We start from the raw sequence: 13,922 nt of genomic DNA on the forward strand, positions 1-13,922 counted from the left end.
AGATAGCTACCTTTCAGTTATCTGATATAAGATCTTTATACTACCTTTATTTCATTCCCTACTACAAAATATGTGGGAGGAAAGTTATGGAAATTGAGTAAAAGTTGTCCAAAACTCCCCTTTTCACCTCTAGATCTAAACTCAAGATCTCAGACCTCTCAAGAACAAGAATCAGGAGCCACTCTCATTCTAAAAATAGCAACTAAATAATTGTCAACTAAATAATTGCTAAAGAGGTTAGGGATGATTGAGGTACATCCCTAAATCTTTGGGAGCACCTGGATAAGTATTTACTGTGCTCTTTCCCCTATTTTTTCTGGGGTCACTATTGAAATAAATGGACCAAGGTATGTCAGTAGCATGCCAGGACTCAGTGACTTGTCAGGGAAAGCATTCTTTACCCCTTTGCCTGCTCCATTCCTTCCTGTCCTCACTGTTAGTGGAAAGGAAGTTAAACTCTAAGATGTAACCAGAAACAGTAAGGAACTGTCTTGTGACAGCTTTCTTAGAAGAATGTAAGAATCTGCCTTCATCCTCCCAAGTGGGGAACAGGCCCAACTCTTACAGGTTCTGATGATGAAACTGAGACTGAGGGGGCATCAGGAGTTAGAAAAGGAAGAGAGAAGGAAGTCAAAGGAAACTATTACAAAAGCAGTGAAAAAGAATCTCCCAAGAACCACCCTGGCTGGTGTAGCTCAGTGGATTGAGCACCAGCCTATGAACTCAAAGGTCACTGGTTTGATTCCCAGTAGGGCATATGCCTGGGTTGCAGGCTGAGTCTTTAGATGGAGGTGTGAGAGAGGCAACCGATCGGTGTGACTCTTGCACAGCGATGTTTCTCTCCCTCCCTTTCTGTCCCTTCTCTCTAAATATAAAATCTTAAAAAAAAAAAAAAAAAAAAAAGGTCTCCCAAAAATAGCATCATAAAGAAGCCAATAGGCTGAGGGAAACATAGCAGAGGGATAACAGGAGAGGTCCTAAAACCCCCCCATCAGAGCAGGCAGTTCTCTGGACAAGTGATGGACTTCTCCTTTCAGGAGAAGTGACTCCGCCCAAGGGAGCGTGGAAGCTGGTTGGCTCCCAAATCAGAGCACAGACCTGCCTGATTGACTCTGCTGTCTAGTCATGACTCCAGGGTTCTTGCAGTAAAGATGCTTCCATAATTGGTTAAGCCATGGAACCTCGCCTGGGATCCTATGCTAACAAGGCTATTTAAACCCTTGCTGACAAGGAAAGCACAGCTGTTTTCCAGATGCCCATTGAAGAAGCCATCTACGTGCTTTCTCAGTGGACCTTAATTCCTCTACATTCCCCAGACACAGAAATAGGGGATATTGTTCCTAATGTTCATTATCATTGGGCATTAACCATCATCAATACACTCACGAAGTACTTTACAGTCATTTAGGTTGCCCAATATTCTACTACTTGGGAGAGGTGCTCTATTAAGGTGGGTTTCCCAGAAGCAGAGCCTGAGACAAAATTCAGGCCCTACGATTTATTGAGGCATGCTTTCAGGAGAAAAAGAATGAAAAAAAGCAGGAAACAGCCCTAGCTGGTGTAGCTCAGTGGGTTTCATGCCAACCTGTGAACCAAGAGGTCACCAGCTTAATTCCCAGTCAGAGCACATGCGCGGGTTGCAAGCCAGGTCCCCAGTTGGGGTTGTGCGAGAGGCAACAGATCAATGTATCTCTCGCCCATCAATATTTCTCTTCCTCTCTTTTTCCCTCCCTTCCCCCTCTTCAAAAAAAGAAAATCTTAAAAAGAAGAAGAGAAAGAAAAGAAAGCAAAAAATGGTAGGAAAGGAGAATGTGACTGCAGCTTTGTATCTGGCTTCAGCCTGATCCCCACAGGGAAACTCAGGAGCCTAAAAGCACCAAAATAACTGACCCTTCCTTGAGGTAAGGGGGATGGTCTTTGTACCTTCTTGGCTAAAAGCTATAGGGAGATACAGAAGGGCTCTTCCATCTACCAGGAGCAATTTTCTGGAGAAGGGCAGGCATCTGTGAGCCACTGGAACCCAATACAGCAGCTGGGGAAATGGACACACTGGTGTGTAAATGAGATTTGGGCCAGGTACCAACAGCATTCATTAGAGTTACTGTATTAGCTCTGGTTGTCATTACAAAATACGAGAGACTGAGCGGCTTATTTTCTCACAGTTGTGGAGGTTGAAAGTCTGAGGCCAAGGTGTCATCGTGGTTGAGTTCTTAGAAGGGCTTTCATCCTGGCTTGCAGAAGGCTATCTTCTTGTGTACTGAAGTGGGAGAGGGTATGTGGAAAGCCCTCCAGTGTCTCCTTTTCTAACAGCACTAATTCCATCATGACGGTCCCTCTCTTATAACCTCACCTAAACCTAATTATCTCCCAAAGATCCTTCTCTAAATATTCCCATACTGAGCGCTAGGGTTTTTTCATATGAATTTTAGGGGGACACAATTCAGTCCATAGCAGCTACCATTTTGTAAACAGGAAAAAGAGACAACTGTTAGCCAGATTTGCTCAGTGACAGCCATTTCCCTTGCACTTAAGTTCTTCTGGAATCCTATTTATTGACTGATGCAGAAGAGACGAGTTAAAATTGGGAAGTATTCTGTAAGTAACAGCAGAGGCATCAGTGTGTGATCCTATCCAGCTCAGGCTTTGAAGCTCAGGAGCGGAGCCATTAACATTCTCTTCAGCCACAGAGTTCTCTTCAGCCCTGGTTAGTTTTTTTTCTCCCCTTCCCACCTTTTCATCAAGATCAGCAGCTTCCTTATTTCTAGAACCTTCTCTTTTCTTCAAAGAGCTCTGGGCTCCTGGAAAGCCTGTGGCCAAGAGGCTTGCGAGATACTTCTGAATTCCCGATGAACAGACTGTGCTGCCTACTCTGCAGCTGAGAACCCAAGCAGGCCCACCTCCTCTCACTATAGGATTGAGCAAAGGACCATATAGGAAGCCACCTTCCTTCTGGATTCCTGGGCAGTGTGTAGTGGTTAGACCTGGGGTTATGGAGGCTATCCTGCTGAGTCCCCCAATTCACCCCTACTTCCGGATTTGGGTTACTTAGAGAAAGTCGGGTGGGAAAGGAGTCACAGACCCTGACCTCAGGGGAAAGGAATTCATCCACTGCCCATCCTTCAGTTTGAAGCCACTTTCCATTCTACGAGAGGAGGTGGGGAGGACTCTCCATTTCAAAGAAGCGGTCCTATAGGCCTGAGAGGGGCAGAAGAGAGTCCTCAGTGAGAGCACCAGTCACACCTCCATTATTTATTAAGAGTTGCCCTATATCCAGCTACTTCTTAAAAAATAGAAAGAAGTAATCTCAAGGAAGCTCAAATTGTACTATTGGCACCAAAGTAAATTTCTTAAGCAATCTATAGATTTTAGTAAGAAAAACTCCAGTGCCTGCAATTCAAACAGACAAGAGTGAGTTAGGCAGATGGTAACCCAGCTTCATTGTCCGAACTTTCCTCTTCAGACCTCCCTTTCCCATTAAGAGCACCTGGTTGTATTTCTGTGTCCTCTCCAAGGTTTTTCAGGGGTGAGGAGATCATGATGTATCCCCCACTGCCTAGGACTTGATTCTGTCATCTCTATATCTTCCGTCTCCTGTGCCCCACAGTTATCGCAGGCATACATGCACTCACTCCTTACAATTGCTTCTCCAGTAATTCCAGAGAGGCACATGAAAACAACTTTCCCAGGATCATATTTTACCAAACTACTCCGCAGACAGGACAATAGTTAAGTGCAACCATTTGTATTCATTTCCTTGTCCCTTCTGGCCACAGGCTGGGTCCAGCATCACCCAGCATCCCAGCCCAGGTGGGCTCAGAGATAGAGAGAAGGACTGCTACTCCACCTGCTGGCTTGACAGCAGCTCTGGGCTGCAGCCTTTGAATTTCTTACAACGCAGGCTCTGGCTCTGAACCAGGAGACGGAGACATCTTTTGATCACGATAAAGATATTCAGCCATTTTATCAAAAGTGATGACATCTACCCCCTCCTACTTTAAACCCACAGATACGGACATAAGTACAGCTGGAAAGCACAGAGCCAAGGATTATCGATTGAATAGGAGCTGGCTCTGCTCTAAACAAGCATGACTTTGAGGCTATAGCAGGGACCTGTGTATAACAAGAAAACAGCTCCAAACCACGGCAGGAGTGGGAGGTTAAGACGGGGTTTAGAAAAACATTGATGAACTAGACATTTTCTTTTCTTCTTTCCATTAAGCCCTTCGTCTCTACTTCCCTTCTTTATAGAAAAAAATGAATCCTCTGCAGATTATTTAACTATTCCCCAGGGGCCTATGCTCCATCCAGAGTCACTTTATGCTCACAATTTCTTATTTCTCTAACCTTACTGAGATAAAGAAAGGATGGGGGTCCATTTTGTACATGAGGACAATTAAGGTTCCTCAACAGAAGACAGATGGAGAAAACAATATTGCCTACTCAAGAAATTAATACCCAGAAATTAATCAGTTGGTTCCTAAAATCATTAACTACAGTAACTACATGGCTTTATTTGGAAGTGGACAGGCTCCGCTATGTAGTATCCATGTCACACCAAAGTGAGGTGCCAGCAAAGATGTAAATTTTCATAGAAACCTGTTGGAAAAATAATTATAAAACTTTAGCCCTGGCTGGTATAGCTCAGTGGATTGAGCGCGGGCCTGCGAACCAGACAATTGTGGTTCGATTCCTAGTCAGGGCACATACCGGGGTTGCAGGCCAGTTCCCAGCAGGGGACGCACGAAAGGCAACCATACAATGATGTTTCTCTCCCTCTCTTTTTCCCTTCCCCTCTAAAGATAAATAAATAAAATCTTAAAAAACAACAACTTTGAAACCTTCACCCATATCAAAGGAAAAAAGAAGATGGTAAACATGAAGGACTTATTTAGTGATAAGTATTGGTATGCTATGGGTACCCACCTCCAAAGAAGGGGGGACCTGCATTTCACTACAAGCCTAATGAGAAGGGGTTCAAGGGAGTTCCTTGGAGAGCTTTATATGTGTCTCCTGCAGTTAGAGGAAGAGGCTGAACTAATTTCTGACTCCAACCCAAGAAAGGTAGGGGTCATTGTATGGGCCAACAGCTGCTTTGCAATGTGAGAATCTGCCCACAGTCTCAGAACTGGTACCAGCAAAGACCTATTTCTCCCGGAGTAACTGAGAGTGAACTGTTGAATTACAAAGGGCTATAGAGAAAGAAAGCAGGTGACACGTACAGGTCAGGTGTGTGTGTGCATGGAGGGTAGTGCAGATCTCTAAAGAACCCACAAAAGTGTCCTGGGAGAACACCAAATTTAAACACGGGCCACTCGCCGAGAGCACAAAGCCAGCTTTAGCACCATGAGGCAAGGAGAATATTTCCTGCCACCTCTTACTTCCTTGCTCTAATCCTGGAAGAGTCAGAAACTTCAAAAAAGAAAGAACTATATCCCCTCTTTTCTCTTGCAGCAAGACCCAGATGGGGAAGGACAAATAGCTTAATCTTGAAAAAAACTGGAAAGACTGATAATACCTGGAATGACTACGTTATGTACCTGATTGAGATCATGTTTCACCTTGAAAAGTAACTGCAGGGCTTCCTGAAAGAAAAGGGTTTGTTCAGGAGCAAAGTTAGGACCATTTCTACTGAGCAGTTGTAAGGATTCGAGGGAGCCAAAAACAGTTTCTTTTGTGATTACATCCCATGAGTCCTGCTTGTCACTGTTCTAGTTATAATTGTAAAAATTGTTCTTCAACCTTTATTTTAAAAAGTAATAAAAGCACCAACAAAGGGATCATAACAAGTAGAGCTGTTGTCAGAGCTAATAGTTCTCCGTTTCGTAACAGCACCCTAATGTCCTTGTGGAAAACGAGGCCTTTGGATTCAAGCTCTGCCCACTTCTCCCCTTTCTTCTCAATTCCCTGAAGTATCCTATTCTCTCCTTCTGTTACCCTGCAAGTACGTACCACAGTTCTTAGCGAAGTTACTTTTAACGATGTCCTAATACTTCCTGTGCTGTCATAGTCCTGGCCCACACCCTGCCCATCCTCAGGGACAACACGGAATTAGAAATCAACACAGAATTTCAGAGTCTCCTCCATGGTAACACCGTCATCTTCTCAATTTCATCTCCTGAAGAGATACATCCACATACAAAGAAAATTATACACATGGATTCTCTGCCCTACAGTAAAGTACAACTTAAAACAGCTAACATTAAAAAGACATGCGTAAATGTATAAATTACACAGAAAAGCAGCAGTAAACCCATACATGAATGAACAGTAGGGGAAATGCATGATTGAGAGGGGAAGCAGAACTGACCAGTCAATGAATGATTACTGGACAGCTACTAGGTGTCAGGCATAGGACTAGGTTCTAGAAATACAATTTTGAACAGAACAGAGTCCCTGCACATGTGGAGCTTTTAAAATACTGAAAAGATAAACAAAATTTGACTAAAAAGTAGTTTACTGAATATAAATGCACAAAGCGCTATGGAAAATAATATGCAGGGCTAGCCTAGGCATTAAGAATCTAATCTAGTCTGGGTGTTAGAGAAGCTTGCCTAACCCAAGTGACATTTGAATTGGGACCCAGAATAGGGTTATACAAATGCCTGGTGGTGAGTACAGTGATCTAGGGAGAAGAAGGGGCATGTGGGAAGGCAACACATTCAAGGCACTGAAAGAAGGCCTGTGTGGCTGGAGTGAATCTAACCATCAAGCAGGAAAGGGGCCAAGCTGAGGAGGCTAAAGGGATCAACAGGAAAACCAGGAAATTTTAAATGCTGATTAAGAACAAAGCAAGTGAAAAACATAGGATCAAAGATTCCAGGGACTGAAGAAACTTAAAGGTCTCACTTAGTCCAACTACCCAGATGATACTAGAATCCTCTGCCTGTTTTCTATAACTGGATCAATGTGAATGGAGGCCAGATATAGGGCTCAGCATGGGTCACAGGAGGCTGGTGTAAGGAAGCAAATGAAGCACCTATGGAGCCCCAAGGCCTGAGGCAGGAGGGCTCTTGGTTCCATTTCTCTATCCCCAGATTATGAGTTGGAGCTTTCTGACTAATCAACCTGCTTATTTGTGTGATGACACCCTTATAGGATTGGCCAAGCTCATGCAGATGGCAACCATAGCTTGGTGGGAGGAGAACTACGCTGAGCAGATGTCAGAAAGGTTGGTTCATTTAGGAGGGCTTGGCTAGTTTGCATTCATGATAGAGATACCTATTGTGGAGGGCCAGGCAAGGCAAGGCAGCCTGTGAAGAAGCCAAAAGACAGCAATATCAGAATGCCCACCACCAAGCGACGTGCTGGCCCATTTACTCTGGCAGTAGAATCTGTTCATCACTGTTAGGGCAAATGCTTCTTATGCTAGAGGCAGGACAAGGAGGCTACTTCTGGGTGGTACAAATCAATATAACACTCATGTCTTTTTATGTCAGTAATGAAACCTGGACCCCTTTCCCCTTCATTTTCCTGTTTCTCACTGAATGGTAGAGCTAAGTGTGCTTGCAAAGGGTCCCGTGTCCATGTGATTATCATTAAACAGCATTTACTAATAAGCATTCCACACTATGAAGACCCCTGTGGTGGCTCAAGAAACAAAAAAACAGAGGTCTCTGCAGCTGAGTGGCTCACAAATCCAGACGAGGAAAGTAGAAACATGCACCAGAAGGTAAAGTATAACCTCAGATACCAAATGGATGTACATAAAAGAGCTAGGCTTTTTTTTTTCCCCAGAGTTTAAAGTGCAAGTGAGTTTTTTAGTGAAGGAGTAGGACAGAGAGAAGGCTACTCCATAGGCAGAGCAGCCAAGAGCTAGGCTTTGTGAAGGACTATCAACAGTGTGCAACCTTCTGGCATCTCTGCACCACTTGTAGAAGAGTTGTCTTGGGCCACACATTAAATACAATGGGACATGTAATCACAAAAATATCTCATACTGTTTTAAGTAAATTGATGATAAATTGATGATTTTGTGTTGGGCTGCATGCACAGCCATCCTGGACTGCATGCAGCCCGTGGGCCGCAGGTTGGACAGTCCTGGCTAGATTGTTGTGGAATAAATTAACCCCAAGCTTTCTTTTTTTTTTTTTTAAGATTTTATTTATTTATCTTTAGAGGGGAAGGGAAGGAGAGAGGGAGAGAAACATCAATGTATGGTTGCCTTTCGTGTGTCCCCTGCTGGGAACTGGCCTGCAGGGAACTGGCCTGCAACCCAGGCATGTGCCCTGACTGGGAATCGAACCACATTGTCTGGTTTGCAGGCCCATGCTCAATCGACTGAGCTACACCAGCCAGGGCTAACCCCAAGCTTTCTTAAGGAGCTGGCATTTGATCTGGGAGTCACATTGGAGTCAGGTGTGGTGAGGAGGTGGGAAAGCATTGGGGAATAGGGGAAGAGGAACGAGGTGAGACCAGGGGCTTCTGACAAAGGAAGGAGTAATGGGAAATCAGATTTGAAAGGTAGAGAAAATCATGAATTATCCTGATGGTAGACAAAGGCACTCTGAACTTCAATTTTATTATGAAGACAGAGAGAAGCTACTGAGGGTTTCCAGGCAGGAATTCTAGAATAGCTATGCTGATTGAAATGTGCAAAATAATTTGAATGAAGAAATTGGGGGTGGGGGTGGGAAAGGCAAGGAAACCAGTTCAGAGATCAACATATGGCAGGATTTGATAATTGTTCAATTTTTCCCCCTTTCCCTCTCTCTCTCTTTTTCTGAAAGAACTGGATTAGAGATATTTCCCTTAACCTCCCATGGAAATTTAAGGAAAAGGAAATAAAAGTTTTCATTGTAGTGATAGAGGTTTGAGATTTTATAAATACCATCAAGACTACTGTAGAAGAATACAATAGAAGCTAGAGCTTGTGGACAGTTCTCAGAGCAGCAAGATGCCGGGAAGTGCTTCAAGCATACTAGAGATTCCGCTCAGTTGTAGATAAGGTGATTTGTAGGACCTAGAACAGGCCTTGCTCCCTGGGAGCACCTGAGAAGGGAACACAACCCTAGAGAGGGCTGGCTGTATGATGCAACTAGGAGACAGGACCCTAGACCACAGGACTCACAGCCTCACCAAAGAGTCAAGGAGGAAAAATAGGAAGTCAGAACCTGGACTGGGGAAGGATGGTGTGAATGATGAAACAGCAGGTATTTCAGCAATAAGTAGCAATTCAAAGCCCCCTCTAATCTCCTGGCAAAATATAAGATCCGGGAACCAGAATCCAAGTCTAAAGATGTTAAAAATTTCCACCAGTCAGATGGGGTAGAAGTGTATAATTGGAGTTTACCTTTATTTAAGATTGTAACTAAATATGAAACTTCCCAGATACATGAATCTATAAACTGAGAGTCATACCTGCTATAAATTGCTATAGTTCAAGCGTGAAAGGATGACACCTAGATTAGAATTACTGCAATGAGAAGAAAAAGACAAAAAAGTGCTAAAGATATTATGCAGAAATCAAGAACAGGACTTGATCTGCCCAGAATCTACAGAAAATCCCAGCGCATATGGAGAATGTAGGATGTTTCTCTTGCCTGTCACTCTCTCCCCTTAGGCATCCCTGTAGGAGACTTAAGTAAATGCTTTGTATGTTATAGTCAGTCTTAGCACCCATAAATTATGATGAAATGCAACTTTAAAAAGCTTTGTTCTCTCTCAAGGCTGTAAGTGCTCAGGTACATAGGGTAATAATAGGAAAAAAAGATGAGATTTAATCAGAGTTTCTACATGTCAAATAGTGTGGGTACTAGCAATACTGAGACTGATAAAGCTGTTCTTGTCTTTGAGATGCTCACAATTTAGTGGAAGGGATAAGCATGCTGACAAATAATTAGACTACCTCATGTGTGTCATAGCACAACTGGGGACAAATGTTCTAGAAGCATAGAGGATCAAGTGACAAGCCCTGCCTCAGGAACCCAGAGAAGGCTTTACAGAGAAGGTGAGAAATGAGTTTTCCAGGACAAGTGGGAGCTCAATATTTGGATAAGAAAGAGAGCATTTCAGGTCGTGGAAAAGGTATACACAAGGCATGGAGGCATAAAGAAATAGTGAGTTTACAGTGGAGATGGGGGAGAAGAGATGAAAAGGAAGTTTGGAGGAATGAGCTGCCTAGTATTTTCACAAGATTGACTAAATTACAAAGCAAATTATTCAAATTTGCTTCATTCAAATTATTTTGCACATTTCATCAACAAACAAGTGTTGGCAAAGATGTGGAGAAAAGGGAAAACTCATGCCTTGTTGGTGAGATTGCAAATTGGTAAAGCCACTGTGGAAAACAGTATGGGGGTTACTCAAAAAACTAAAAATAGAATACCACTTCAGAGTGTGTATGTGAAGAAATCCAAAATACAAATTCAAAAAGATATATGCACCCCTATGTTCACTGCAGCATTATTTACAACAGCCAATGTATGGAAGCAACCCAAGTGTCGATCAATAAATGAGTGGATAAAAAAAGCAGTGGTACGTATCTACAATGAAATATTACTCAACCATAAAAAAGATTGAAAATAAATGTTACCATTTGCAACAAGATGGATGGGACTAAAGGGTATTATGCTAAGTGAAATAAATCAGATAGAGAAAGACAAATACCATATGATTTCACTTACATGTGGAATTTAAGTAACAACATAGCCATGACTGGTGTAGCTCATTGGGTTGGATGTCATCCTGAAAACCAAAAGGCCACTGGTTAGATTTCTAGTCTGGGCACATGCCTAGGTAGTGGGCCAGGTCCCAGGTTCGGGGTGCACAAAAGGTAATGGATCAATGTTTCTCTAGCATATCAGTGTTTCTCTCCGTTTCTTTCTCCTTCCCTTCGCCTCTCTCTAAAAAAAAGAAATAAACAAAATATTTTAAAAAATAAAATAAAGAACAATATAGCCCTGCCTGGGAAGCTCAATTAGTTAGAGCATTGTCCTGATATGCCAAGGTTGTGGATTCAGTCTCTGGTTAGGATACATTCAAGAACCAACCAATTCATGCATGGGTGGGTGGAACAACAAAATAGATGTCTGTCTTTCTCTCTCTTCCTCTCGCTCTTAAATCAATAAATAAAAAAAGCTTGAAATGAACAAACAAAACAGAAAGACTCATAGCTACAGAAACAAACTGATGGTTGTCAGATGGGCGTGGGGAGGGAGACTGGATGAAAAAGGTCAAGGCATTAAGAACTACAAATTGGTACTTACAAAATAGCCATGGGGATATAAAGTACAGTATAGGGAATAGAGTCAATAGTATTGTAATAAATATGTCTGGTGCCAGGTGGCTACTAGACTCATTGGGGGATCACTTCATAAATTATGTAAATGTCTAACCATTATGCTATATACCTGAAACTAATATAAATAATATTGAATGTCAACTATAATTGACAAAAAATAAATAAGTAAATAAAATTTAAAAAGTACAAAGGTCACATGAGTGATTTTGCAAATTCACTATCGGTTAGGACCTATTTCTAAGCGTCAGAGTTGAAATTCACAGGGTTAACAGGGATTATCTCATCAAAGAAGAAAACTTGACTGTACTCAGTGAGAAAGATCTATCTGGAACTGGTCCCTACCATCATCCCTGATAGACACAGCAGGGGTGGCTGCTCACACATATACACCAAAGGAATTCTGTGGTGCACCAAAGAGAAGTCAGTGGGTTATCTGTGACATCATATGGCCCTCTGCTGGAGATGACACAAAGGGATAAGATATAAGATGCTTAACTACCCTTAGAATACTTAACAGCCTCAGGCAAAACTTCGTTTTTCTGTTTTTGTCTTTGAAGACCTCACCAAAAGCACTCACATGTTTTCCTTCTTGAATAATATCAAACTCCACAGCCTTCTTCATCTACCAGATGGGCAACAATGAGGGAAAACCCTTCAGTTTAATATCCATATTCCAGTAGTCTGGATAAGGCCTGGGAACTTAAAGAGGCACATCACACTGCACAGCTTTCTGTCCTGGGGAATCACTTCTCTTCAGGCCTTCCTCTGTCTTTGGCTCCAAAGACACAGGCAGTGTGAAAGAGGGCTATGCTTGCCTATTATCCATGGTAACTTCATGTAAAATAATGGCACAAAAAGAAATATCCCCCAAAACTTCAAGGAGTTTTTTCCTAATAATGTGCCTCAAGATTTACCGAAATGTCTGAGTCTCATTTTCACCACATTAAAGTCTGGATTGCAAATGTGTGTAGGTTATGTGTTTTGTGATGGGTTTCTGAGAGAATTCAGAAATTGGGAAAGAAAAATATTATTATTGATAGATTCTTTGAGGGTAAAGAGAGGGTCCTAGAAAACTGACTTCAACTAAAAACAGAAAGGTAATTTGGTATGACTCTTCAAATAAAAGGTGCATTTGATTTTGAAAAATAACCATTGAGACTCACATTTTTGTGTTTAATAACCACCTTGAATTGGTCTGCCTCAGAGGACAGTGTGATTCTGAGCTACCTTAGCATGATTTACAACATTCATGAACTTGGCAACTACATCAGTTTTTTTCTAAACCTGGCACCCAACACCATCTGCATGTTAAGTGAAGATTTATGACTTATAAAATTCAGCTCATTATGCAGAGGTACATGAATTGTCTTATACATGCAGTCTATAACAGCCAAGACAGATAAGGAGGCAGCTATGTCACAGAATTTATGGCACCTTCTTGTGAAAGCTAAAGCTTTGGAGAAAAACAAGAGAAATAACTGACCCTTTAGAGAAAAATAGAAAAATAGCTCTAGCTAATCATTACAACCCAAATGAACCAGCTGTAGCCCACCACTATATCTTACAGTGGCTAACAGTGAAAGTCACTGTAATGACAATACTGAACTATGTCTATATTGTGATCGCAGCAGTAATAGCAGAACCCAAGTTACTCTTTGGAAATATCAAGCACTCTGTCAGTTTTTCTTTTTTTTTCCGAGTCTGGTGTCTGAGACCTCTTGCTGAGATTTCTCCTCAAATAACCCAGACAGACCCACAGACATGAAGAGAGAATTAATTCAATACCTTGGTGTGCCCAATGGCTTCCTTCATGCACCCTCAGAGTGAAGAAAAGGAAATGCTGGTTTAGGTTCTGAAATGCAGCTTGTTTTCAGAGATATTTTAGAAATGCAGCAAACACACACGCAGCCTCATCCACAGCCTCTCTCCCCATACCCTGCAAAAAAAAAAAAAGTAGAAGCACAGAAGGTTCAGTAGAATAAACTTATGAATCTCAAGGATGAGATTATATAGACAGCCATTAAAAATGACAAGTATATGGGACCAGTTGACAGGTAGATATCTTTAGACAAGATAACGCTAAGCATAAAAAGCAGAACACAAAAATGGTAAGCACATATGCCAACTGGAAAAAAGCAAAGTGACAGAAAAAATGTTTCAGCCTAGAGATTGTCAATAGTATAAAGCTTAGCAGAAAACAATAAAATTCTAAGTAATTTATTTTCAAATACCCCTGTCAATCAGGAAATAGACACATATACATGGCTGCTAACTGCCCTGAATCCAAGAAATACCTACCCGGTCCCTCTCTCCTCTGCACAACTCCCTGAACAGCATTCCGCCCTCCCTGGCCTTTGAGAAGATAGAACACCGGCACTCAAATACCTGAGGGCAAACAAAAAAAGCTGAAAATATAAGTAGGGGCAGGAAAATTACTTGGAAAAAGGAAAGTGGGGAACCCACTTCCAACTTTAATAACTAATTATTAAGTCTCTTCATTTATGAAATGTGTCTGGGATTTGTCCAGTTCTGACCTTCAGCTCTGACAATACCCTACGTCTACTTGTCCCAATGTGGTTGTTCTAACTCATGAAAATAACGTCCTACTCACAAAATAGAACAACACTTTATGCATTAGGAAAATTGAAGCCTCTTTGGCCACTGGGAGTATATCCAAGAGTAA

The 13,922-nt window shown here is 42.0% G+C and overlaps 1 long non-coding RNA gene across 1 annotated transcript in view; it reads right to left on the minus strand.

Moving 5' to 3' along the window:
- Positions 1-5,820: 5,820 nt before the first annotated feature.
- LOC119050985 (uncharacterized) overlaps positions 5,821-13,922 on the minus strand; it is a 44,404-nt gene continuing 36,302 nt past the window's right edge. Inside the window, exons 6-9 of the long non-coding RNA XR_005082851.2 lie at positions 13,538-13,624; positions 13,025-13,175; positions 10,623-10,683; positions 5,821-6,115 (exon numbers count right to left, since the gene is read on the minus strand). This is a non-coding gene — a long non-coding RNA (uncharacterized LOC119050985). The remainder of the gene's footprint in view (positions 6,116-10,622; positions 10,684-13,024; positions 13,176-13,537; positions 13,625-13,922) is intronic.

The sequence above is a fragment of the Artibeus jamaicensis genome, unplaced genomic scaffold (genome assembly GCF_021234435.1).
Source record: "Artibeus jamaicensis isolate MK-2021 breed Jamaican fruit bat unplaced genomic scaffold, CSHL_Jam_final contig_456, whole genome shotgun sequence".
NCBI classification, from domain to species: Eukaryota; Metazoa; Chordata; class Mammalia; order Chiroptera; family Phyllostomidae; genus Artibeus; species Artibeus jamaicensis.